Below are 13,606 nucleotides of genomic sequence, written 5' to 3'. Positions count from 1 at the left end.
GAATTGACTGGCCATTGCTGCCTCTTGGCTTCTAAACCTCTCTTGCTCAATCGTGGTGGCCACACTGGAAGCTTCAGAGGTCACACAGGCCCACCCCTGCACAGTGCCCTGGGGTGGTGTGAGATTCAGATTCCCCGCCCCCTATTTACCCTCACATCACCTCCTCCAACTCTGCCAATGGGCTCCTCTCTCCAAGCAGCCAACCCCTTGTAGATGGACCTGACAGTGGTAGGTGCTGTAAAGGGGAGGACCTGCCTGCCGAAGGAACAACCCAACTTTTACATTTTAGCACATTTTCTGACTGAAAGACCCAGGACTTGTGTTCTGGTACCTCACTAACTAGCTCTGTCTCAACTGACCTTTGAAATGAGCAGAGCTGTGTGCAAATTCTAGTTTATAACTTGCTTACTGAGTGACTTGGACCATTTATCAGCCTTCTTTGTACCCCAGCAACACTTTATCTGCAAAATGGGGATAATAATCTCTTCCATCCATTGCTGCCAAATATGATCTAACTTGACACAGAACTAGCATGAAATCAATGTCCAGGAAGCACTGGGCACATTTTTTTTTTTTTTTGGTCCCAGTTTCCCTCAGATGCAAAATAAAGAGGAGAGCTGTGAGCTCCCAAGTTCCTTTTCAGCTTTCAGTTCTCTGCAGAGTGTACACGTTTATCTCTTCTAATGAAGGAGGAGTTCTGCCCATGCTGGCAGGACATACATCTCCTGTGCTTGCCCAAGTGTGTATATTGAATGGAGAGGCTGAGGGACTCAGACATCAACAATCCAATCCTTCACGGATCAGTCAGCCTCACTCTGGACTTGAGCTACATACCCGGGCTGGACCCCTACCGAGTTAAAGAAAAAATAAGGATGGACAATTCAGCATTGTCCTGCTCAGGGCTCGAGATGGAGTGAACACACTTGGCTCACAGGGACAGGATTGCCATTGGGTTTGTGGAAAATCATAATTTCTTACTGTGATATTTTTGTTTCCAAAGTCTCAAACCACACACCAACCACATAATCCATCTCTAGTAGATGGATCAAAAATTGCAACATCATTCTTCCACTATATTTCGGGGAATTGAAGAACAGAAGAGGAACTTCTTTGGCCCAAGGTCACAGCGTAGCTAGAATTAAAACGCTCTTCATTCCGTAATTAGTCTCCTGGCCAAACTGCCCCTGGAGCACTTTTCTCCCTCTCCTGGACCATCCCTCAGGCACATGGAAAGGAGTCCTGAGACCTTGAGGATGCCTGTAACTTTTTTCTCCTTTCCAGCTGGTCAGACTGGGAGCCACTGAGACTAAGTGAGGGAAGAGCAGAGCTTTTCGGATTTAGAATTACTCCAATTCAGAGAATTCTCTCCCTGGTTCCCAGTGAAGACAAAACCCAACAACCCTGGAATGCCAAAAAGAATTCAATAATAATATAATATATTGGGATTTCCCAAAACCCCATGGAGAACTTGGCCAGGGAAAGGACATGTCAACAGCTTTTTTGATGAGTTCAATGTAAACGAATTAGAAACAGATGGGCTAAGTTTCCCTTGAAACACACATGTGCTGGAGAGTTACAGCTGAGAAAATGCTTAGATCTGTGCATTTCCAGGGACCGGTCAACCCCAAACAGAGTGTGATGTTTTGCTGAGTCCCAAACGCTGGCTTCTCCTCCTGTCCCTAAAAATAACTGAGCTGTCCAGCTGCTGGACGGATATTTTCTCTTTTGGTTTTGTTTCATTTGCTTTTCTCACAAAGCACCAGGGTGATAAATGACTTCAAAACCTGGTAGAATGTTCTAGAGAAATCAGGCATCCGGAAAAGTTAAAAAAAAAAAAAACCCCTGGCACTCTGCTCACATCATTCCCCTCACCGGGCATCCTGCCCCTTGAACATTACCTGTCATTACTTACCCATCTGTCAATGTCAACCCCAAGATCTACTTCCTCTGGGAAATCTTTGGGGATTATTTTGGTCTTCCTGGACATAGAAATCAATCATGACAACAACATTTTCAGTACCCAGGATGTGCCCACAATATTCTGAGCATTCGGCGAATGTCTAAGATTAAGGCCCTTGCCCACAGTGAGTTTTTTCTCTAATTAAGAAGCTCCTACGCATTCGTGAAGCAATTAAGAGATAATAACAGGTGGTACAGGTAGGTCAAAATTAATAACATGAGCATTTGGGGGCTTTGGGAATTCAGAGAATGGAGAAGGCACAGTGTGTATTAAAAAGGTCAGAAGTCATGATGGTAACCAATATCCATTAACAGCTGTGTTTGGGGGAGTTTCACAAATGTTTTCTCTTCGGATCTTCACAAAAGCCCTTTAACATAGACAGGGATTGATTTTACAGATGGGAAACAGGGGTTTAGGAAGATTAAATGTCTTGTTCAAGGTCAAACCATGAGTAAATGGTGAAGCGGGATTAGAGCCCAGCCCTGTGGCTTCTAACACAGGCACCCTTGCTTCATGTTATAGCACGTTTTGCAAAACTATGTTAAAGTCTGACAGGTGAGGCTCCTTGGTGTAGCTACAGCCTTATTCTGGAATCTCCTTATAGCTGGAATCTCCTGGACATTTCTGAATACATCCAAAGTTAACTTACACACTCCCCCTTCCCATTTTGCAAATGAATTGCACTCACCTGCAATTTTCTCTTCTCTGCCATTTTTAAAGATGCAGCATAAGTTTGTACCCTGGATTTCTCCAGCCTAAAATGTGTTCTCCATTTTTGGAACAAATGAGACTTACTGACTGTATTTCTCACTTGTCAACTAGTTATGCACTGGACTGCACATCGCTTATGTTATCTTGGATTTTTATTTAAATAATCTTATGCAATTATTTAGCACAGTAATGTTTCATCTTCTGCAGAGATTATTTACCTCCAAGGAGAGCTTTTGTGCCTGATACATGCTCCCAACTGTTTTGAGAGTGGTTCGGTGGCCATGCTGAGTAACTACATCTTGATAAAGGTAACACTCTCTACCCCATGGTGGTGACTCCCAGCTGCCCCAACTCCCATCCTTCACAGGACTCTCCAACTGCACGTTCTGCAATGCTTCCCAAACTCCTTGTACTAAAAATGCCATTATCTTCCCCTAAAACTATAGTTTTCCTCTAGAGTTTGCTCTTGCTTCAGAAACAATGTAATTCTCCCAATCAGACCCCAAAGGTAATCATTAGTTTTGATCCTGACCCCAGAGTCCTATTGATTGTTCATTTGGAATTTCTTATACATGTTAAAAGGGGCCCTATTGTGTGCTGGCAAAAACTAGGAAAGAACAGATTCCTAAGATGTTTCTCAGTCAACTGAAAGGACAAAATACATAGGGAAAAAAATTAGACCACAATGCAGATCCTGTGTTCTCCGTTCACATCACAAGTGCCATAGGAATGATGAACTTTGATGGAAGTAAGCCGTAGATGCTTCCTGGAAGCAAAGTCACGTGAGCCTTGGAGACAAGGAAGGATGACTTGGGAGAAGGCTCTGTGGCCTGCCCTGTGGGGAGGGAGGAGAAGATAAATGCACGATCCTGTTCCAAGGCATCAGAAGTGGTCCAGAGGAAAGGCAGGTGAGACAGGTCCTAGGAAATGTTGAGATCCAGAGGGAATAAGTCAGGTCCAGTGGCGCTGGCTCAGGGAGCTGAGGAAAAGAATAACAGAACCCAGACTTCTTCTTCCTTCTCTTTTCAGAACAGAACCAAGTGTAATCTTCCCATGATAGAATTCTGGATTGGTTCTTATGTGACCATGGTGCACCTTTCAGCAGCTGCATTGTCAAAAATAAATGGTACTCAGCATAAGCCTCCCACCTCCTTTGAGAGTCTCTCTCCCTGCCCCTAAAGTCTAACTTGCAGGGTGACTCGGGGTGCCCCCAAGAACAGGAAGCTCACGAGAGCCTCGTGGAGCCATTGGGTCTCAGCTTGAGTGACTGAGTTATCCTGGTGCTTCAAGGTAAGTTTTCAGAGGGGCAAGGAGGAAGTCAGCCAGTTTCAAGGTTCCCACCTGAGGGAGGCACTGGGGACTGCCCTCAGAATCCCTCTGCTTTCTTGCTGTGGTGGCAATGAAAGTGCTCCTCCTGGATTGACATGGTACATAAATGACCAAGGGCTCTAATTCCTAATATTTTAAATACTCAGACTTGGCCTCAAGGACTCTTGGAGGTCTTGTGGAATTTTCTTTACACTAACCTAGGATGCTTACACCCAGTCTTCTCCCCATCTCCTTTGCAAGGTCACACATGGGTCATGGTCTGATGATTTTGTGGGGGTCGGGGGGTGCTCTATAGTAAAAACACAAAATAGGAAATCTATATCTTGTTTTTTTTTAGGGGCCACACTCAAGGCACATGGAAGGTCCCAAGCCGGGGGTCAAATAGGAGCTACAGCTGCCAGCCATAGCCACAGTCACAGCAGTGCCAGATCTGAGTCACATCTTCAAGCTACACCACAGCTCACAAGAAGGCAGGATCATTAACACAATGAGCAAGGCCAGGGATCAAACCCACATCATCAGAGATATTAGTTGGGTTCATTACCTCTGAGCCACGATGGGAACTCCCAGAAACCTATCTTCCTTTTTTGTTTTTTTGGTTTGTTTCTTTTTGTTTTTTTTTTTAATATTTTTATTGCTCAATGAATTTATTACATTTATAGTTGTGCAATGATCATAACAATCCAATTTTATAGGATTTCCATCCCACAACCCCAGAACACCCCCCCAACCCCCAAACTGTCTCCTTTGGAAACCATAAGTTTTTCAAAGTCTGTGAGTCAGTATCTGTTCTGCAAAGAAATTCATTCTGTCCTTTTTTCAGATTCCACATGTCAGTGAAAGCATTTGATGTTGGTGTCTCATTGTCTGACTGACTTTACTTAGCATGATAATTTCTAGGTCCATCCATGTTGCTAAAAAGCCATTATTTCTTTCCTTTTAAAGGCTGAGTAATATTCCATTGTGTATATGTACCACATCTTCTTGATCCACTCCTTTGTTGATGGGCATTTAGGTTGTTTCCATGTCTCGGCTATTGAAAATAGTGCTGCAGTGAACATTGGAGTATATGTGTCTTCGTGAGTCGTGGTTTTCTCTGGATAGATGCCCAGGAGTGGGATTGCTGGATCAAATGGTAGTTCTATGTTTAGTTTTCTGAGGAATCTCCATACTGCTTTCCACAGTGGTTGCACCAATTTACAATCCCACCAACAGTCTAATAGGGTTCATTTTTCTCCACACCCTCTCCAGCACTTACTGTTCGTAGACTTTTTGATGATGGCCATTCTGGCTGGTGTAAGGTGGTACTTCATAGTGGTTTTGATTTGCATTTCTCTAATAATGAGTGATGTTCAACATCTTTTCATGTGTTTTTTGGCCTTCTGTATGTCTTCTTTGGAGAACTGTCTGTTTAGCTCTTCTGCCCATTTTTTTATTTATTTATTTTTTATTTATTTATTTATTTATTTTTTTGTCTTTTTGCTATTTCTTTGGGCTGCTCCCGCGGCATATGGAGGTTCCCAGGCTAGGGGTTGAATCAGAGCTGTAGCCACTGGCTGCCCATTTTTTGATGGGGTTTTTTGTTTTTTTGGGATTGAGCTGCAGAAGGTGTTTATAAATTTTGGAGATTAATCCCTTGTCAGTTGATTTCTTTGCAAAGATTTTCTCCCATTCTGTGGCTTGTCTTTTCATTTTGTTGAGGGTTTACATTGCTGTGCAGAAACTTTTAAGTTAAATTAAGTCCCATTTGTTTATTTTTGTTTTTACTGTCATTACTCTAAGATGTGGATCTGAGATGTTCCTGTCATTTATGTCGGAGAGTGTTTGGCCTATGTTTTCCTCTAAGAGTTTTATAGTATATGCTTTTATATCTACGTCTTTAATCCATTTTGAGTTTATTTTTGTGTATGGTGTTAGGGAATGTTCTAATTTCATTCTTTTACATGTGGCTGTCCAGTTTTCCCAGCACCACTTATTGAACAGGCTGGGTCTTTTCTCAATTGTATATTCTTGCCTCCTTTGTCATAGATTAGTTGGCTGTAGGTGTGTGGGTTTAACTCTGGGCTTTCTATCCTGTTCCACTGAGACCTATCTTCTTAACAAATTCTTTTTTTTTTTTTTCTTTTCACAGCCCCACCTGCAGCATATGGAAGTTCCCAAGCTAGGGGTGTAATCAGAGCTGCAGCTGCTGGCCTACACCACAGCCACAGCAACACCAGCTCCAAGCCACATCTGCAACCTATGCTGCAGCTTGTGGCAATGCCAGATCCTTAACCCTCTGAGCGAGGCCAGGGATCAAACCCACATCCTCATGGACACTATGTCAGGTTCTTAACCTGCTGAGCTACAACAGGAACTCCTACAAATTCTTAAATGTACAGTAGAGAGTTGTTAACTCTATAAACTCAATGTTGTACAGCAGATCTCTAGAAATTTTCCAGCTTGTGTAACTGAAACTTAATACACATAGAACTCCCCATTCCCCACCCCCAGCTCCTGGCAACTACCATTCTACCATTTCTATGAGTCTGACTCCCTTAGATTCCTCATATAAATAGAACCATAAAGTATTTGTCCTTCTGTGACTGGCTTACTTAATTTGGCATAATATTCTCAAGGTTCATCCCTGTTGTTACATATAAACAGATTTCCTCCTTTTTAAAGTTAGATTATATTCCATTATATGTATTTACCACATTTCCTGTATTCATCCACTAGTGGACACGCTTCCACATCTTGGCATATTGTGAGTGATGTTGCAATGAACAAGGGAGTGCAAAACATCAAACCCAAAAACTTCTGCATAGCAAAGGGAACAATCGAAAGAATGAATAGCCAACCCACAGAATAGAAGAAAATATTTGTCAACTATATATTTAAAAGGGGTTACGACTCAGTAGCAAAAGGACGAGAGACTATTCTTAACCTTCCCTAGTTTTCTCTTTTTCCTGTCTTGGAGGCTGTTCCCTCCTTCACCTCTCCTGTGCTCAGAGATCAGGCAGGGAAGGAAATATCAAGGATTTCATTCTGACAGAAGTGACAGACACTGAATATGTCTCTACATCTTCCTCCCAGGGGCAACTGCCTTTAAGAGAATCCTGAGAGAAAAATTATAAGCCAAAGTAATAAATCCCTAAGGCATTGCAAGAGTAAAGTGGAGATTAAAGGTACTTTAACAGGTGGGATAAGGGGTTGCTTACCTTCATTGTCAAGGATCAGAGGTGGTTTCTCAGCATTCTCAACACACACCAGGTCTGCTTACATCCAAAAACGGGTAGGTAATATTCCTTAATCCAAGAAGAATTCAGAGCATCAACATCACTGTGAACAAAGAGTATTTTAAAATCTCAATCAGAGTTTATTCACTGCTTTCAGAGCTCCAAACCCCAAACAGTATGACTCCTACCGCCCCCACAACTGCAAAGACTAATGGAATGTGCAAAGTACTACAGAGGAGCCCTGAGGTAACTAATGACTCCAGGCAGTTCATTTTTTCTTAATGTCTTCCAGAATACTTTTCTTTGGAAAATAAAATTGTAAAAAGGAGGAAAAAATCTTTAGGAAAAGATGTTTATTTTTGCTTTTACATAAAATACTTCTACAACTTGTGAACTTATATGATGCTCAGGGAAAAGGAGGAGGAGGAAGAGAAAAAGAAGGAGGAAGAAGGCAAGTATTGTTTGTCTCTCATCTCTGTCCCATCTCTTTCGTGTTGCAAAATTATACCACACATACAGAAAAGTACCTGAAATATACTTATACACTTTAATAAACTGTTACAAAATGATCACTTACAACCAGTATCAGGTCAAGATAAAGACTTTTCCAGCAACAAAGAAGCCTTGCCACTGCCCATTTCTCTTTCTCAAGTCAAGGTAGCCACAATCATGTAATCTCTTGTTTGCTTTTCGTTATAAGCGTATCACCTAATTTGCATTCTTAAACACTACAGTTTAATATTGCCTTTAGAGCCTTATATAAAAGGAATCACATATATATTATTTTGTGTTTGTATTCACTTGCTTAACATTAGGCTTGCAAAATTTATCCATGTTTTGCATGAAGGAGTAGTTTCCTAACTCTCATTGCTGAATTGTATGCCACTATACAAATATACCAAATTTTATTTATCCATTCTACCGGTGATGGACACTTGGGTTGTTTCCAGCATTTGGTTGGCTATTGCAAATTATCTCTTGGCCTATGTGTGCATGAATTTCTGCTGACTGTACACTTGAGAGTGAAATTGTTACGTCACAGAAAAAGAGTGTCTTTAGTTCTGGGAAGCATAGCAAAACTGTTTTCCAACATGGTTGTATCAATGCACCCTCTCACCAGAATTGGATAAGAACTTTCATTGCTCCACATCCTTACAAAAATTTTCTATTAACAGATTTATTGAATTAACCATTCTGTAGTTATCTGTCTAGGGTTATCTCATTGCGGCTTTGATTTGCATTTTCCCTATTATTATTGATTACTATAATGTCTTGTGAACACATGGTCTTTTTGTGGAAACCTCTTTGAAGTCTCTTGGCCATTTTTCTGTTGGGTTGTCTTTTTTTTTTAATTAAAGAAAGGTATTTACTAGACCTTTCTTTCTTCTGGAAATTAACCTTTGTTGGTTTTAAGTATTGAAAACATCTTTCCTCACTTTTGGGGTTGCATTTTTCATTCTCTTGGTGATTTATTTTAATGGAAAGAAGTTCTACATTTGAATGTAGATAAATTATCAGTCTTTTCTATGTAATCAGCATTGTTTGCTCTTCTGGGGATATGAAGATATTCTCTATCTTGTCTTCCATAAGATTTATTATTTTGCCTTTTATAGCTATATACAATATCCATCTGCAATAATTTTTAATGGTGTTAGTTAGGGGTCAGAAACTTACAGAGATCTATTCTGTTCTACAAGCATTTATTGAAATGACCATTCTTTGCCCACTTCAATATAGTGTAATAAATCAAGTGCTCATATGTACACAAGTCTGTTTCAGGGGAATTTATTCTGTGTCATTCATCTATTAACATCTTATTGCAACAGTACCGAAACACCATAATTATTGTAGCTTTATAAGAAATCTTACTATTCTATAAATCCTCTTATTTTTATTCAGGTGTGGCTTGGCTATTTTTTTTTTTTTTTGTCTTTTGTCTTTTGTCTTTTTAGGGTCACTCCTATGGCATGTGGAGGTTCCCAGGGTAGGGGTCTAATCAGAGCTGTTGCTGCCAGCCTATGCCAGAGCCATAGAAATACCAGCTCCAAACCGTATCTGTGACCTACACTGCAGCTCAAGGCAACACTGGATGCTTAACCCACTGAGCAAGACCAGGATTGAACCCACAACCTCACAATTCCTAGCCAGATCTGCCTCCACTGAGCCATAATGGGAACTCCTAGGCTATTCTTAAATGGCTTACATCTTGCATGTCTTTTTTTAGATTTCTCTTAGAATTTTACTTAATATCCTTGATGCTACTCTAAATGGTATATTGGAGCTCCCGTTGTGGCTCAGTGGTTAACAAATCTGACTAGGAACCATGAGGTTGCGGGTTCAACCCCTGGCCTTGCTCAGTGGGTTAAGGATCCGGCATTGCTGTGAGCTGTGGTGTAGGTCTCAGACGCGGCTCGGATCCAGTATTACTGTGGCTCTGGCATAGGCCAGCAGCTACAACTCCGATTAGATTAGACCCCTAGCCTGGGAAACTCCATATGCTGCAGGAGCGGCCCAAGATGGCAAAAAGACCAAAAAAAAAATTAAAAATAAATAAATAAATAAATGGTATATTTACACTTTGAACTATAATTTTCTAATTGTTTATGGCTGGTATTTCAAAATCAACTTGTTTATGAACAGAGATCTGTTTACAGAAAGCTTGGTAAACCCATTTGTAAGTTCCAATGATTTATCTGTAGATTTGTTTAGGTATTTTTTATGTATACAGTAATACAATCTATGAATAAATACTCACAATTGTACTTCCTGCTTTCCAATTAAAATAATGTTATTTTTCTACTTGTCATGGTGCATTGGCTAAGGCATCCTGTACAATGTTGAATAGAAATGATGATAGTGGACACCTTGGCCTTGGCATTAATTTCAGAGGAAAATCTGTAAACATTTACACATAAAGTATTATATTTTGGCTATGGGTTTTTTCATGTAATTAATTATTATTATTTTATTAATTTTTAAAATTTTTATCATGAAAGTTTCAGACATACAGCACAGTGATTCAGTTATACATATGTGTGTGTGAATATATTACATATATATATCATTTTCCCTTATTGGTAATTACATAATATTGAGTACAGTTTCCTGATCTCTACAGTAGGTCCTTGTTGGCTATCTATTTCATATATAGTAGTATGTATATGTTAATCCAAGACTCCTAATTTATCCCTCTCCCCCACGTCCCTTTCTGATTTGGTAGCCATAAGTTTGTTTTCCATGTCTGTGTCTCTCTTTCTGTTTTGGAAATAAGTTCATTTGTGTTTCTCTTAGATTCCATATATAAGTTATATGATATTTTGTCTTTGGCTTACTTCATGTAGTATAAAAATCTTTAAGTCAATTTATGTTGCTGCAAATGGCATTATTTCATTCTTTTTATGGTTGAATAATATTCCATTATATGTGCATTATTCTATGTATAGGATTATATATGTATAAAATCTTCTTTATCCATTCCTCTGTCGATGGACATTTAGGTTGCTTCCAAGTCTTGGCTATTATAAACAGTGCTGTGATAAACATTGTGGTGCATGTTTCTTTTCAAACTATAGTTTTCTCTGGTTATATGCCCAGGATTAGGATTGTTGGATCATATGGTAGCTCTATTTTTTAGTTTTTAAGGAACCTCCATACTGTTCTCCATAGTGACTGCATCAATTTACATTTCCATTGGCAGTGAGGGGGGGGGAGTTCCTTGTTCTCCACACTGTCTCTAGCATTTATTTTTTGTAGACTTTTTGATGATAGTCATTCCAATTGGTGTGAGGTGATACCTCATTGCAGTTTTGATTTGCATTTTTCTAATAACTGGTGATGCTGAGCATCTTTTCATGTGCTTTTTATCCATCTGTCTTGTTTGGACAAATGTCTGCTTAGATCTTCTGACTCTATCTTTAATTGGTTGCTTGTTTTTTTTGATATAAGCTTTATGAGACATTTGTATATTTGGGGGATTAATCCCCTGTTGGTTGCTTCATTTGCAATTTTTTTTCTCATTCTGTAGGGTGTCTTTTTGTTTTGTTAATGGTTTCTTTGCTGTGCAAAAGATTTTAAGTTTAATTAGGTCTCATTTGTTTCTTTTTCTTTTTATTTTCATTACTCTAGGACACAGATCCAAAAAGATACTGCTGTTATTTATGTCAAAGAGTATTCTTCTTATGTTTTCCTCGGGGAGTTTTATAGGATCTGGTCCAACATTTAGGTCTTTAATCCAGTTTGAGTTTATTTTTGTGTATGATGTTAAAGAGTGTTCTAATTTCATTCTTTTACATCTAGCTGTCCAGTTTTCCCAGCACTACTTCTCAAAGAGACCCTCTTTTGTCCATTGTATATTCTCGCCTTCTTTGTAATTGACCATATGTGCAAGAGTTTATTTATGGGTTTTCTCTCCTTTTCCACTGATCTAATTGTCTGTTTTTGGTGCCAGTACCATACTGTTTTATTTATTTATTTTTTTTGCTCACATTTAATTTTTATTTTAATATTTTTAATGCTTCACAACAATATTTATTTCATTTGTTTCATTTGTTTCTTTATTTCTGTTTGCTGTTATTATTTTCATTATGTAAAGAGAGAGGGAATGTTTGTGGCCTTTTTTAAAATTATTTTTCCATAGGATGCCTTAAGCTTTCTAAATTTGGAATATTTAATCAAGCTGAAGGGTTAAGAGGGCCAGTACCATGCTGTTTTGATGAATATAGCTTTGTAGTAGTCCGAAGTCAGGGCACCTGATTCCTTCAGCTCCGTTTTTCATTCTCAAGATTGCTTTTGCTATTCAGGGTCTTTAGTGTTCTCATACAAATTTTAAAATATTATTCTAGTTCTGTGAAAAATGCCATTGATAATGTAATAGGGATTGCACTGAATCTATTGATTACATTTGATGGTACAGTCATTGTGATAATATTGATTCTTCCAACCCAAGAACATGGTATATCTTTCCATTTTTTTATGTGTCATCTCTTTTTTTTTTTTTTTTTTTTTGGTCTTTTTGTCTTTTCTAGGGCCACTCCCTCGGCATATGGAACTTCCCAGGCTAGGGGTCTAATCAGAGCTGTAGCTGCCGGCCTACACCAACACCAGATCTGAGCCACGTCTGCAATCCACACCATAGCTCACGGCAATGCTGGATCCTCAACCCACTGAGCAAGGCCAGGGATCATGATTCCTAGTCAGATTCCTTAACCACTGAGCCACTGTGGGAAATCCTATGTGTCATCTTTGATTTCTTTCAATAGCATCTTATAGTTTTCAGAGTATATATCTTTTGCTTCCTTAGGTAGGTTTATTCCTAGGTATTTTATTCTCTTGGATGTGATGGTAAATGGGATTGTTTCCTTAATTTCTCTTTCTGAACTTTTGTTGTTAGTGTATAGAAATGCAACAGATTTCTGTGTGTTAATTTTGCATCCTGGACTTTACCAAATTCATTAATGAGCTCCAGTAGTTTTCTGGTTGTGTCTTTAGGATTTCCTATGTATAGTAGCCTATCATCTGAAAATAGTGATGGTTTTACCTCTGTCACTTTTCTATTTTGGATTTATTTCTTTTTCTTCTCTGATTACTGTGGCTAGGACTTCCAAAAATATGTTTAATGAAAGTGGTAAGAGTGGACATCCCTGTAATGTGTTCTAATGCTAAAACAAACAGAAATGCTAAAATATATACACTGAGGAGTTCCCGTCGTGGCGCAGTGGTTAACGAATCCGACTAGGAACCATGAGGTTGCAGGTTCCGTCCCTGCCCTTGCTCAGTGGGTTAACAATCTGGCATTGCCGTGAGCTGTGGTGTAGGTTGCAGACGCGACTCAGATCCCACATTGCTGTGGCTCTGGTGTAGGCCAGTGGCTACAGCTCCGATTAGACCCCTAGCCTGGGAACCTCCATATGCTGTGGGAGCGGCCCAAAAAATAGCAAAAAAAGACAAAAAAAAATAAAAAATAAAATAAATAAACTCACTAGAAGAATCAGATTTAAGAAGGGAATAAAAGTAATACATTTAAAAAATAAATAAATAAATAAATAAATAAATAAATAAATAAAATATATACACTGAATTTTTCCTTTTAGGATTGTCAACTTTTACACTATATACTTTAAGTTCATAGTTTGAGGTACATGCAAATTTTGAAAGGTTATTTCTTCCTAGTAATTTGAACCTTTAATTATTAAAGCATCTTCTCTATATCTAGCAATGATTTTTGGGTTTTTCGTTTGCTTGTTTTTTTGTTTGTTTGTCTTTTTAGGGCCACCACCAAGGCATATGGAGGTTCTCAGGCTAGGGTTCAAATAGGAGCTGCAGCTGCTGGCCTACACCATAGCTACAGCAATGCCAGATCCTTAAACTACTGAGCAAGGCCAGGGATCAA

This window comes from Sus scrofa, chromosome 6 (genome assembly GCF_054392235.1).
Source record: "Sus scrofa isolate SSC_HxYL_T2T_F1_AM1 chromosome 6, Sscrofa_HxYL_maternal_Yorkshire_Landrace_v2.0, whole genome shotgun sequence".
In the NCBI taxonomy this organism is placed as follows: domain Eukaryota; kingdom Metazoa; phylum Chordata; class Mammalia; order Artiodactyla; family Suidae; genus Sus; species Sus scrofa.
This window is presented reverse-complemented; position numbering follows the sequence as displayed.